Source organism: Hyperolius riggenbachi, chromosome 5 (genome assembly GCF_040937935.1).
Source record: "Hyperolius riggenbachi isolate aHypRig1 chromosome 5, aHypRig1.pri, whole genome shotgun sequence".
Taxonomy (NCBI): domain Eukaryota; kingdom Metazoa; phylum Chordata; class Amphibia; order Anura; family Hyperoliidae; genus Hyperolius; species Hyperolius riggenbachi.
The window spans coordinates 394,543,272-394,556,156 of NC_090650.1; positions in this window are offsets into that span (position 1 = coordinate 394,543,272).

Sequence of the window (12,885 nt, forward strand, 5' to 3'; positions counted from 1 at the left end):
TCCATGTGTCCTCTCCGCTGCGGGTCCAGGCTCCACTCCCAAGTTGTAGTATCAGTTTTTATAAGTTTCAGGGAAAGGTAGGTTGTTGAAAATAAAATTGAAAGTTATTTATGTATACATTTTTTAGTAAGAAAAACAACTGTATTTATAAAAAATACAACATTTCAAGGTAATAATTCAAATTTCAATGGTTGAAAGTTATTTATGGTTATGGATAGATTTGTTATTTATAAATAACAACAATAAATAAGAAATACAAATTTATTTCTAAAAAATAAATAAAAATTTACGGTAATAAATCTAATTTCAATGATAATTTTCAAACAAAACTAAACAAAGTCAGCAGGTGTCAGGCTGCCGGCAGCTGAAGGCCTGGCTGCCATTTGTGGTGGGGGTCACCCAACTCCAATCCAGAGCCACGCAGTGGAATGGAACGCTTCTCTGCCTTTTTGGCTGAAATGAAGTGTAGTATTAGTTTTCCTAAGTTTCAGGGAAAGTTAGGTTATTGAAAAAATGTTTTAAAGTTATTTAGGTTATGTATAGATTTGTTAGTAAGAAAAAATTATTATATATAGTATTTATAAAAAATGTCAAGGTAATAATGTTATTTATGGTTATGGATAGTTTTGTTATTTATAACAAAATAAGAAATACAAATTTATTTCTACAAAAAAAAAAATTACATTTAGTAAATAGTTCTAATTTCAATGATAATTTTCAAAAAAAGTAAACAAAGTCAGCAGGTGTCAGCAGGTGTCAGGTGCCATTCGTGGTGGGGGTGGTGTCACCCAAATCCCAAACCCAACTCAAATGGAAAGGGCCCCGCTTTTATGGGGCCCATGCACGTTTTGTGGTGGTGGACCACACTGTCACCAACCGCGACTGGGTATATTTCGTCCTGCTCTCCCCCCATGTCAGGCAAGGATGTGGCATTCCCACTCATATGTGTAATGAACACTGCAAACCTCAGCCCTGACCATCTACAAAAGTTGACTGTCAAATTGTGCCACATGTACTGGAACTGGGCCTGGGACCATCCGAGTGCCAGCACCCTGCAAATATGCCCACCACAAGCTGGCTTTCCTGTCCGGGCAGTTTATCCACTATGAGCCTTCCATTCAGCTGTGTGATACGCTCATCTTTCTTTAAGTGTTGGCAACAACGGGCATCGTTTTTTGCCCATCGCCCACAAAATGACCTTGCTTTTAATAGCCTTCCCTTTTGCTTTTATTGTTCTGCCCAGGGATCATGCTCTAGATCTCTTCCAAAACTGATTTAGCTTAAAATAATCATTTATTTTATATTTTTTTTTTTTGGGGGGGGGGAGGGTTAATAACAAAAGAAAATAAACCAAACAATAGTTAATGTGTTGAGTGGGAGTAACACACTCAACCGGTCTTGGGCATCACAGTATGCTTACTAAGAGGTTCATAGAAACATCAAGAGGAGCTAAGGGTTTAAAAGTGGTAAGACGTCCGCTAACAGTTCCACCACTTTGTGCTTACAGCGAGGGTCCAGTAGCATTACCACCCAGTACAGGTCGTTCTCCTTTAACCATTTTTATACGGGGGTCCCTCCCACAACAGGCAGGACAGCATGAAATACCCCATTTGAACAAGGTTGGATGCAGAGATGGCCAGCTCCTCTTCCTCACTGAGGTCACAAAAGGTCTCCTCCCCCAGCCCCTCAGTGACAGTGTTGTGTCTGTGGAGCATCAGATGGACACAGAGCTATGCAATAGTGGAAACACAAAACAGTGATAACAAAGGCCCTGGAGCTCCACCATGGTAACTAGTTATGCGACCATGCAGCAGCGCGATATTGGCAGTAACAGGTCTGTAAGGCCCTTAGCTGTGCCGAGGCTGCATGCGCCCTCAACTGAATGGACCAGCTTGTGCGTTGTTATTTATTAAAAAAAAAGGATTCGGGTTTTTTTGAAAAAAAATGTCAATGTCATTTACTGAAAAAAAAAATAAGTAAGTTAGTGTGTTATGCTCAAGTAAATGGACCAGCGTAGCGTCATGATGTCACATGTACAAGAGGTCGAGATGGGATGGTAAGTTCATTTTAGAACTTTATGATGGCAGCAAGCAGACAGGCTCACTGTGCAACCTATTATTTTCTTTGTTTTTCTTAAAGCATGTTTGTCAAATTTAACAAAAATTATTTCTAACTTTTTTATGTTTGTGTGCAGCTTTTATTAATGTGTGCTTACCATTGGTGTTTGTGTTTTGCGATCAGGTGCCTTCGCAAAGCAGTTGTCCCTAGTTGGGTGTTGGGCTTCCCACGACTCAGTTTCTTTTGGCAGAGGTTGCAGATGCCATTGCTGGTATCAGAGGCACACAAAGAAAAAAAATGCCACTCTGGTGTACTTTGGGATGTTGGCATTCGGGTAGATGCAACAGCAGGCATTGAAGGGCGTGTTGGCTGGATGACCCCAAGTGTATCACTAAATGCATTATGTGTGAATAACTCCTCTACCTAGTGGTAGTGTTAATTTTTTGTGGGAAACCAGAAGCAGAGCAGGAGGAGGACAGTGCATCACGGAGGTTCTGAGCAGAAGCTGTAGAAAATGTGGCGTGCTGTTTAAGTCCATCAACCAAGTCCTCAGAATTGTGGTGGTGGAGGATACGTGCCCTCTGAACACTGTACTTTGGTCGAGGGCCGCACAAAATCACGCCAGCACAACCTCAAAAATACCTGCGGAGTGGCCTGCCTCTACCTAGTATTTTTCCCATATTGGGGGTATGCAGTACTACTAACAATATTCAATAGTGGTAAACAGTGTGTGTAATCACAAAGAGGCACACGATCAGTGTCAAATACACAGCAGCTCTCTGTGTGTGTGTGTGTGTGTGTGTGTGTATCACTGGGTTGTGCACCCACAGACAGATATTTATCCTATATAGTACTTTCAATCACAAAAATACAGTTGCAAGCTAAGCACTGCGTATGATAGTGTGCTGGCTTACTTCTAATAGTTAGAAGAGTATAGTAGAACTACAAGGGCCAGCCACTGACTGTGGCCTGTATGCAGTGTGTAACCCACACAGATATCAATAACAGATACAGTTGGAAGCTAAGCACAGCTTATGATGATAGACAGTGTGCTTGCTTGTAATATATAGAAGACAATAGTAGAACTGCAAGGCCCAGCAATGACTGTGGCCTGCCCTGTATGCAGTATCTGTCACATACACACACTCACACTCACACAAAAAAAGAATAGAATATGAACCCTCAAAGGGGTTTTTGTTTTGGGGTGGTTACAGCAATAAAGAACAGCCTAGCTAACTGTCCCTGTCTCTCTGTGAGCTGTATGCAGTGTCACCCACAAAGGGAGCTATGGTATAGTGCGTTCAATCACAGATACAGTGGAAAGGTGTGCACTGGTATAATACAGTGTGCTGCCTGTCACACAGGTACAATGGGAAGGTATGCACTGGTATAATAGAGTGTGCTGCCAGTGGTGGGATCACAAATCCCAACTGGCCTAGCTGGCAACTGTCTGTGAACTGTATCTATATGCAGTGTCACCCAAAAATACAGCTTTGCTTTAGTAATTTAAATCACAAATACAGTGAAAATATATGCAATGGTATGGTAATACAGTGTGCTGTCAGTGGTGGGACTACAAATCCCTCGCGCCTGGCTGCCAATTATCTGTGGGATGTATGTATACGCAATGTCACCCACAAAGACAGCTATGCTTTAGTAAGTTAAATCACAAATACAGTGAACATATATGCAATGGTATGGTAAAACAGTGTGATGCCAGTGGTGGGACTACAAATCCCAGCTGGCCTGGCTGTCAACTGTCGGTGGGCTCTATCTATGCAGTGTCACCCACAAAGACAGCTATGATTTAGGAAGTTAATACACAAATACAGTGAAAAGATATGCAATGGTAATACAGAGTGTGCTGGGCCTGGCTGGCGCAGTACAGCAACTAGGCCCAGGGCTGTATCTATGGTTGTCTGTGTCGCACACACAAAAAAAAAACACATCAGAAGAATATTAGCTCTCAAAAGAGCTGTTTTGGCGTGCTTTTAGCAACAACATTCAGTGAGGAGCTAGCTAACAACAGCCTAACTAACGCTTTCCCTATCTCCAAATGTCTCTCCCTGCTCTCACTACAGCAGCATCAGCAGACTGAGAACATAGCCGACACTACAACATTTTTATAGGGGGGGAGTGCAGCCTGATTGGCTGCCATGTGTCTGCTGACTGTGATGTAGAGGGTCAAAGTTTAGCCCAGGTATTGGAGGCAGGTCGAACACGCTTTGTGTCCGCCACCCACCGCGGGCGTGGGTAGCTCATATCCACTCGAACTACCTGCCGGGCGAACCATTCGGGTCATCTCTAATAGGGATTAGTCTGTGACCTCCTCTAAGGGCTGGGGCCTACTAGAAATCACAATCGAAATCACTTAAGCACTTTAGTATCACTTTTTGCAGCATTTTAACCACTTGAAGACTGTAGGCTTACACCCCCTAGTGACTAGGCTATTTTTTACAATTTAGGCCACTGCAGCTTTAAGGCCTCACTGCAGGGCCGTACAACTCAGCACACAAGTGATCCCCCCCCATTTTCTGCCCACCAACAGAGCTTTCTGTTGGTGGGCTGTGATTTGCTGCCAGCATGTTTGTTTATTTTTTTATATTTATGTGTTTGTTTTATTTTTGAATACATTTTGCCTTTTTTTTTCTTATTTTTATTTCCCTCCTTCCATCCCCCCGGCAGCTAATCACGGCGATCGGCTGTCATAGGCATCAGCTCCTGTGCCTCCAGAGGGGAAATTCCAACTATAAAACACTTTGCTAGCAGAAAATGGCTTCTGAGAGCAAGAAAGAGATCAGAAGAATTTTCTTATCAGTGAGGGTCACACTGTAGTCACTTCCTGTCTGAGTCAGGACTGAGTCAGCCACTTACATACCTGATATTAAACTCTTTCAGGCAGAGAAAGAAAAAAAAGGAACACAGCATAGTTATTTGTGTGCTAGGCACTGTACATACCCATGTCTATCTCATCTTGTCACATGTCAGTTCGGGTATCTTTTAACCACTTCAGCCTACAGGGTTGAGAATTTTTTACACCTGAGCAACTTTCACCTCCCATTCATTTGCCAATAACTTTATCACTACTCATCACAATGAATTGATCTATATCTTGTTTTTTCCGCCACCAATTAGGCTTTCTGTGGGTGGTACAGTTTGCTAAGAGCCACTTTACTGTAAATGCATTTTAACTGGAAGAATAAGAAAAAAACGGAAAAAAATAATTATTTCTCAGTTTTCAGCCATTATAGTTTTAAAATAATACATGCCTCCATAATTAAAACTCACGTATTGTATTTGCCCGTATGTCCTGGGTATTACACCGTTAAAATTATGTCCCTATCACAATGTATGGTGACAATATTTTATTTGGAAATAAAGGTGCATTTTTTCAATTTGCGTCCATCACTATTTAGAAGCCCATAATTTAATAAATCATATTGATATACTCCTTTGACATGAATATTTAAAAAGTTTAGACCCTTAGGTAACTATTTATGTTTTTTTTTATTATTGTAATTTTTTATTTTATTTTTTATTAAAACTTGTATGTGGGTATTTTTTGGTGTGGGAGGTAAACAGGGGATTTTACATGTGTAAAAATGTATTTATTCAATGTAAAGTGATTTTTGGTGTAGTTTGCTATTTGGCCACAAGATGGCCACAGTGAAAAAGTCCTGGGAGCGATCGATCTTGCTCCCAGGAAGAAGATAGAAGCAGGGGAACTTTTTGATCTCAGAAAAGCCGCAGCATCTGAAGAGACGCTGTCGGCTTTTCTCCGGGGGGGCTAACAGCCCCCAGCGGGAGCGCGCACGGGGGGCCGCGGGAGCGCGCGCGACCCGGGGGAGTGCGCGCAGCCTAACTGGATTAACATTTTCGTCCAGTTAGGCTGAAGTGGTTAAACTATAGCAGCTAGGTTTAGTAGTCAACGAATAGAAACGATAGCATTATTTAATCAAACCAATCAGAAGATAGAATAGTGGTACATTTCAGGACCATCCTATTTCATATATAAAGTGCTCAGGCGGGAAAGATTCTGCAATTCATTCATTCTCTCTTCAACCTCACACACACACACACATACACACATTCATTAATTTTCTTTACAGACAAACACATATACACGCATACATATACTCAAAGAAGACTACTACAGACAATAGATTCCATATACATACAGATAACACAGCAATTTGATAATTCTGTTTTTATACCTTTTGTAACTGATTTTGATGTACTAAAGAACTGTACCTTATTGATTTTTGAACATTTATGGAAGTCAATAATGATGAATTAAACAACCACATCTTTTGAATGATTTATCTTGGTCTCCATAGACTTTACTTTTTAAACAAAATCCTCCATTTAACACATCATGTCACATTTTGCCTGAGGTACACTTTAAAGAGAAGCCATAACCAAGAATTTAACTTCATCCCAATCAGTAGCTGACACCCCCTTTCCCATGAGAAATCTATTCCTTTTCTCAAACGGCTCATCAGGGGGCTCTGTATGGCTGATTTTGTGGTGAAACCCCTCCCACAAATGATGTCAACGCCTCACAGCACTGAGTTACTGACATCACACTGTGGGAGCTTATTGCACTGTGGGAAATAACAGCTGTTTCACAACTGCCAAAAAAGCGAACAGCATCTCCTTCCAGTGACATCAACTGCCAGCAGTAAACATGTTACCATGTGATAAATGTCATAATGTAAATCAGGAAGAGGAAAGATTTTACAATGAGCAAACACTGACAATCATTTTTACATAATTATTGTAAAAATTAAGCACTTTTTTATTACATTATTTTCACTGAAGTTCCTCTTTAAGTACTGTGGAGGATGTCAGTTTTTTATACCTTAACAATAATAATGTTAATAATATTTGATGAACGGAGCAGCTACTATTAGGACAACTGAGGGGTGAAGACCTAAACTTCACAAAGCAGGAGGTGACTGATCAGTCATTTCTAGAAATGACAACATGGGTAGATTGCTTGTCTACAAAAATCTGAACACTGGCTGTTGATATAAAAAGTTCACCTTTATTATATAGGAAGCATTGTGTGCTTGCCACAGCCCTTTCTATGCTTTTATGTTTCTATGATAAAGATGGAAAGTTTACTTCAGAATTAAAATGGTCAGGTCTTCATTTTAAGAAGAAAAATTGCTGCAAATGTTGCTGGTGGTAACTCTGTGCAGCATGAAATTTGAGCGCCCAACGGCTAATAGACGATTTGGGTGCCCCTGCCCCATAGGCGCTAATGCAAATATCGGCTATAAGGAGCCCAAAGCAGAAAATTGGGCATGCTGTAATTATCATTGGATTAGACGGTTATCGTTTTTTTATTTTTTTATTGTTTTCAAAATGAGAACCTTATATTTTTTAAACATTTTTAATATTAAGGATTTAGAAATGATTCATTTTTGAAAGTTATCATTTTAAAATGTATTGTTTTCAATGTTATAAGATTCTGAAGGGGGTTCTAGGGTTAGGCGTCAGGAAGGGTGTTTTAGGGTTAGGCGTCAGGAAGGGGGGTTTTTAGGGTTGGGAGGCAGGAAAGAGGGGAGGGCTCCGTGTGAGAGTAGGGTTAGGTTAAAGAGAGCACGAGGTGGGCTCAAAAAATAAAATTAAAAATAGGCTACCTGATCTGCGGGGCATAGGAACGCCCCTGGGAGGCATTTTGAACAGGGAATTCCTCTCCCATGTTTACCTCCGAGATAGCGACAAACAAAAAATTGTTGCTAATCTCAGGGGGGGGGGGGGGGGGGGGATTATAGCACGGCGGTGTGTGTGTGGGGGGGGGCAGAGAGCGGCAGTGTGGGGACACAGAGCCATGTCAGGAGGCAGGGAACATGCCTTTGTGTCCCATTTTCCCCCTAAAGATCCACCTCGAGTTCTCTTTAAAGGGATACTGTAGGGGGTCGGGGGAAAATAAGTTGAACTTACCCGGGGCTTCTAATGGTCCCCCGCAGGCATCCTGTGCCCGCGCAGCCGCTCACTGATGCTCCGGCCCCGCCTCCGGTTCACTTCTGTCATTTCTGACTTTAAAGTCAGAAAACCCCTGCGCCTGCGTTGCCGTGTCCTCGCTTCCCCTGATGTCACCAGGAGCGTACTGCGCAGGCACAGACCATACTGGGCTTGTGCTATACACTCCTGGTGACATCAGCGGGAACGAGGACACGGCAACGCAGGCGCAGGGGTTTTCTGACTTTAAAGTCAGAAATTCCAGAAGTGAGCCAGAGGCGGGGCCAGAGCATCGGTGAGTGCGCGGGCACAGGATGTCTGCGGGGGACCATTACAAGCCACGGGTAAGTTCAACTCATTTTCCCCCGACCCCCCTACAGTATTCCTTTAAGTTGTAGTAAAATATTGTTAATATGTACCGATATTTTACTACAATCATTTACACTATTTACATTTTAAAATTGAAGAATATCAGTAGATATTAACAATAATTCTATTCACGAAAACAGTCGCCCATTTTTCCTTGTGCCCCTATTTCATTTACGTGTAATTTTTTAAAACTGAAAAGAGTTCTGACTGTTACAGCTTTTTCATGATTTGATCTTTGTGTTCCCTGAATTGCCACAAGGGGGCTCTCCAATATTATAAAATTAATAATCGTGGTCACGTTTCTCTGCAATCCTTTCCATCCATAGCTGGCTTTCCTGGAAAACAAATGCTATTCAACATAAATGTTAGCTGGGGAAAAACAGTGATATAAAAATATTACAATTGAAGCTACACACGTTCTTTCCTAGAATGGCTTGAAGCAATTTTCCACTTGAAAGGGAATTTAAAGGACAACTGAAATGAGAAACATAAGAAGGCTGCCATATTTATTTCCTTTTAAACAATGCACATTGCCTGGTTGTCCTGCTGATCCTCTGCGTCTAATACTTTTTAGCCATAGACCCTGAACAAGCATGCAGATCAGATGTTTGAGTGAAGACTGACTGGATTACCCACATGCTGGTTACAGGCGTGTGATTCAGACACTACTGCAGCCAAAGATCAGCACGGCTGCCAGGCAACTGGTATCATGTAAAAATAAATAAATATGACAGCCTCCATATCCCTCTCACTTCAGGTATACTTTAAATCAGGGGTCCCCAAATGTTTTGGGTCGAGGCCAGGTCAACATACTTCAGACTGCTGGGGGGCCGGAGTATACATAAAATGATGTCTTTGTGGGTCAGAGAGTGAAGCATACCCAGGTGATAACCTGCAGTCCAATTGGACAGCAGTGTCCCCTGATGTGGAATTGGATTGGAAACCAGCGAATGACTGCTTTCTGGCTTCCATGTGGATGGGTGGTGCCAGCATTGCTATTCTAATGCGGGCCACTAATATTTAAAGATGTAGCTGACCGCATCTATAAGTAATACATTTTGTGTCTGTGGGTGTCATTGCTGGGGTAGTAAAATTAACAAGGACACACTAAGGGAGGGGTAGGGCCCCTGCCAAAGGCTTACACTACAAAGGGTGGGGGAGGAACACATAGGGTAGGACTGTGGAAAAGGTGGTTGACTGAGATAGTGTGGTAGATGTGGGGTAGGCCATTACTATACAGTTCCTTGGTGTTTTGTGGACCCCACACTCCTCTATACAGTTCCTTAAGCTGGCCACTAACGGAAAATTTGGATTTTCTTGGTGGTCGTGATAAATAGGAACCAATGATTGGTTAGTTGATGGTGTAGTGAACGATTTTTCGTCCGATCAGAATTTCTGATCGCTCGAACGATTTTTCGCTAGAAATTGGACCGTTAGTGGCCAGCTTTAGTGTTTAGTGCTTTCCTCCTTCCTCTCCCATATGACTTCACTGGTGTTCTAGGGCTTCACCTCCAATATAGCTTCTCTGGTGGTCTAGAGTGGGCCAAAGATAATGCAAAGTGCGGACACCACTTGGGGCAAAATGTAATGGCTCTGAGGGCCAGAATTGGCCCGTGGGCCAGAGTTTGACATGTATGATCTACACTATGTAAAGCACTGTGGAAGGTGTCAGCTATATATATATATATACTGTATATATGTGTATATATATATATATATATATATATATATATATATATATATATATATATATATATATATATATATATATATATATATATATATATATATATGTATTTGATATCAGCAATCAGGGTAAGCTTTTTAACAGAGCAATACACATGCATAGGAAAAGATTGGCGTGGGACTTGGATAAACAAGCCTTATTGAATCAAAGCTGCAGCTGTATTGAGCAGCACAAGAAAGTTCATTCTTTTCTGTCTCTGCAGATACACTTTATGTTCCATATCTCTGCAAACAGTTCAAACAAGTGGACTGCTGTTTTATATATAAATTAGGAAACAAACAGTAAAAAAAACTCACAAAAGAAAAAATGATGGAATGAAATGGAATTGAACTGTATGCTGGAAGTGAAGCGAGCACTATCATCTGCACCACGTCAGATGTCTTCACAAAGCATATTTGATTGCAGCCAATAGAACTATTCTACTACAATGAAAAGCTGCATATGTGAAAATGTGTATATAACGTGCATAATTGTATTTAAAGTAACATTTCTTAGAATGCTTCTTATTTTAGAATACCGTAATTTTCGGGCTATAAGATGCACTTTTTCTTCCCCAAAAGTGGGGAGAAATAGTGGGTGCGTCTTATAATCAGAATGTACCTCACAAGTCCTCTGTGGATCCGAACCCCCCCGAGGCCATCACAACACAGGGCTCCACTCACCAGCCCTTCTGCAAACACCTCAGGGGATCGGGAAGCAAGTGGTATCAGATTTTGCTGCCATACTGTGCAGTACCCGGAGGGCTGAGGCCGTTGCAAGGCTCCACTCACCACCCTTCCTCCAAGCACTTTACAAACATCCGCTATCGTGCTGCTAGATGCTGCCGCCCTCTGGGAGAGACTGGCCAGGAGATCGGGGAAGCACGTGGTATCAGTTTGCGGTGCCATATCCTGCGCCAGTACTCGGAGGCCACCGTACTTCGTGGCTACTGACGCACCCTGCGTGACCTGTGTTGTGCAGTGTAGGTGTGGGGGTGGCGAAGGTGCAGCAGGACTCAGTGCAGCTTGGCAGCAAACCTTAGCTTAGAGACAGCAAGGGGGGAAAAGGTCTACAAGACACCCCTGACTCATAGGCACTCCAGGTTTAGTATATATATTTTTTTCCTGATTTTTGTCCTCTAAATTTAGGTGTGTTTTAGAGTCCGGAGCAGGGCCGGATTTGTACTCTTTACCACCCTAGGCCACTGTCAACAGCTGCCCCCCTTCAGTATAGGTAGTGAGATGACCCCTCCCCCTTCTCTCTAGTATAGATAGCCTGATGACCTTCCCAGTATAGGTAGCCAGATGACTACTTCCCTTTCCCTCCAGTATAGGTAGCCAGATGACCCTTCCCCTTCCCTCTAGTATATGTAGCCAGATGACTCATCCCCCCCTTTCCCTCCAGTATAGGTAGCCAGATGACTCCTCCCCTTTCCCTCCAGTATAGGTAGCCAGATGACCCTTCCCACTAGTATATGTAGCCAGATGACTCATCCCCCCTTTCCCTCCAGTATAGGTAGCCAGATGACTCTCTTAATCCCTTCTTTTACCACCCCCTCACCTTTCAGTATAGGTAGCCAGCTCGTCTTCACACCGCAGCAGCCACAGTGTCCCTCATTTCTCCGCTCATCTCCAAAGCAGAAGCTTCTTCTTCCTTTCCGTCTCCAATGCTCCCCAAGTCCATAGCTGCCGGCCACAATGCAAACGTGCACGGAGAGCAAGGTGGCTGCTGCACAGGCGGCTAGCAGCTGAGTACCACGGTCAGGCACTAGCCTGATCTCCCTGAATTGCTGCATTTGCAAGCTTGCAAATGCTGCACCAGTTTAGCATGCTGCTTTGGTGCCTTGCCTCCTGTGGTGCCTAGGCCATGGCCTAGATGGCCTTGCCCTTAATCCAGCCCTGGTCAGGAGTGTCTTATGTGCCGAAAAATACGGGTATATCCCCAGAAGGTGTATAACTTGATCACAGTTTAATAACATAAAAAAACTATTGACAAATAAATAGTCAATTTTTCATAATCAATATTAATAAGCATTTGTAATTATCAGACAACTGAGGCAAAGCTCATGAACCCTGAGTCTGTTCAAGAGTCAATTAACGGGATACTACTGACATCTGCTAGGCGCACCTGAAGCCAGTAGTAGAGATGAGCTTTTCTCATTCTTTCAACATTCCAAAAATGCAAAAAAACACAACAATTTCTTCAGTATATATTATATATATATATATATATATATATATATACAGTATATATATATATATACATATATATATATATATATATATATATATATATATATGTATATATATATATATACAGTATATATATATATATATATATATATATATATATATATATATATATATATATCATGATGAGCAACAATAATAGGCCTTTTCAAAAAGTGTAAAATGAAATTTCCTTTAGGCAACGATGTCGACTTTTTCAGACCAAATTACAGTCTACATATAAAATATATATATAATCAGAAATCTTTGCACTTTCACATGGTCATGATCTCTTACGTTGCACTAATATTTTAGGGTGTATCTCTGATGGAATGTTTTGCTTTTTCACTTTTTCTGATTATATTTTTGTATTTTTTAAATATTAAATAAGCTCATCTCTACTACTGGTTTCCAGATACTTTCTCTATTACTGTATATCCTTGTACTTGATGAAGATGACTATAGAAGTAGTGGAACGGCACTGAAGATTTTTATCTTGCCAAATCTCCTCCCAACATTTTTGATTATTATGTT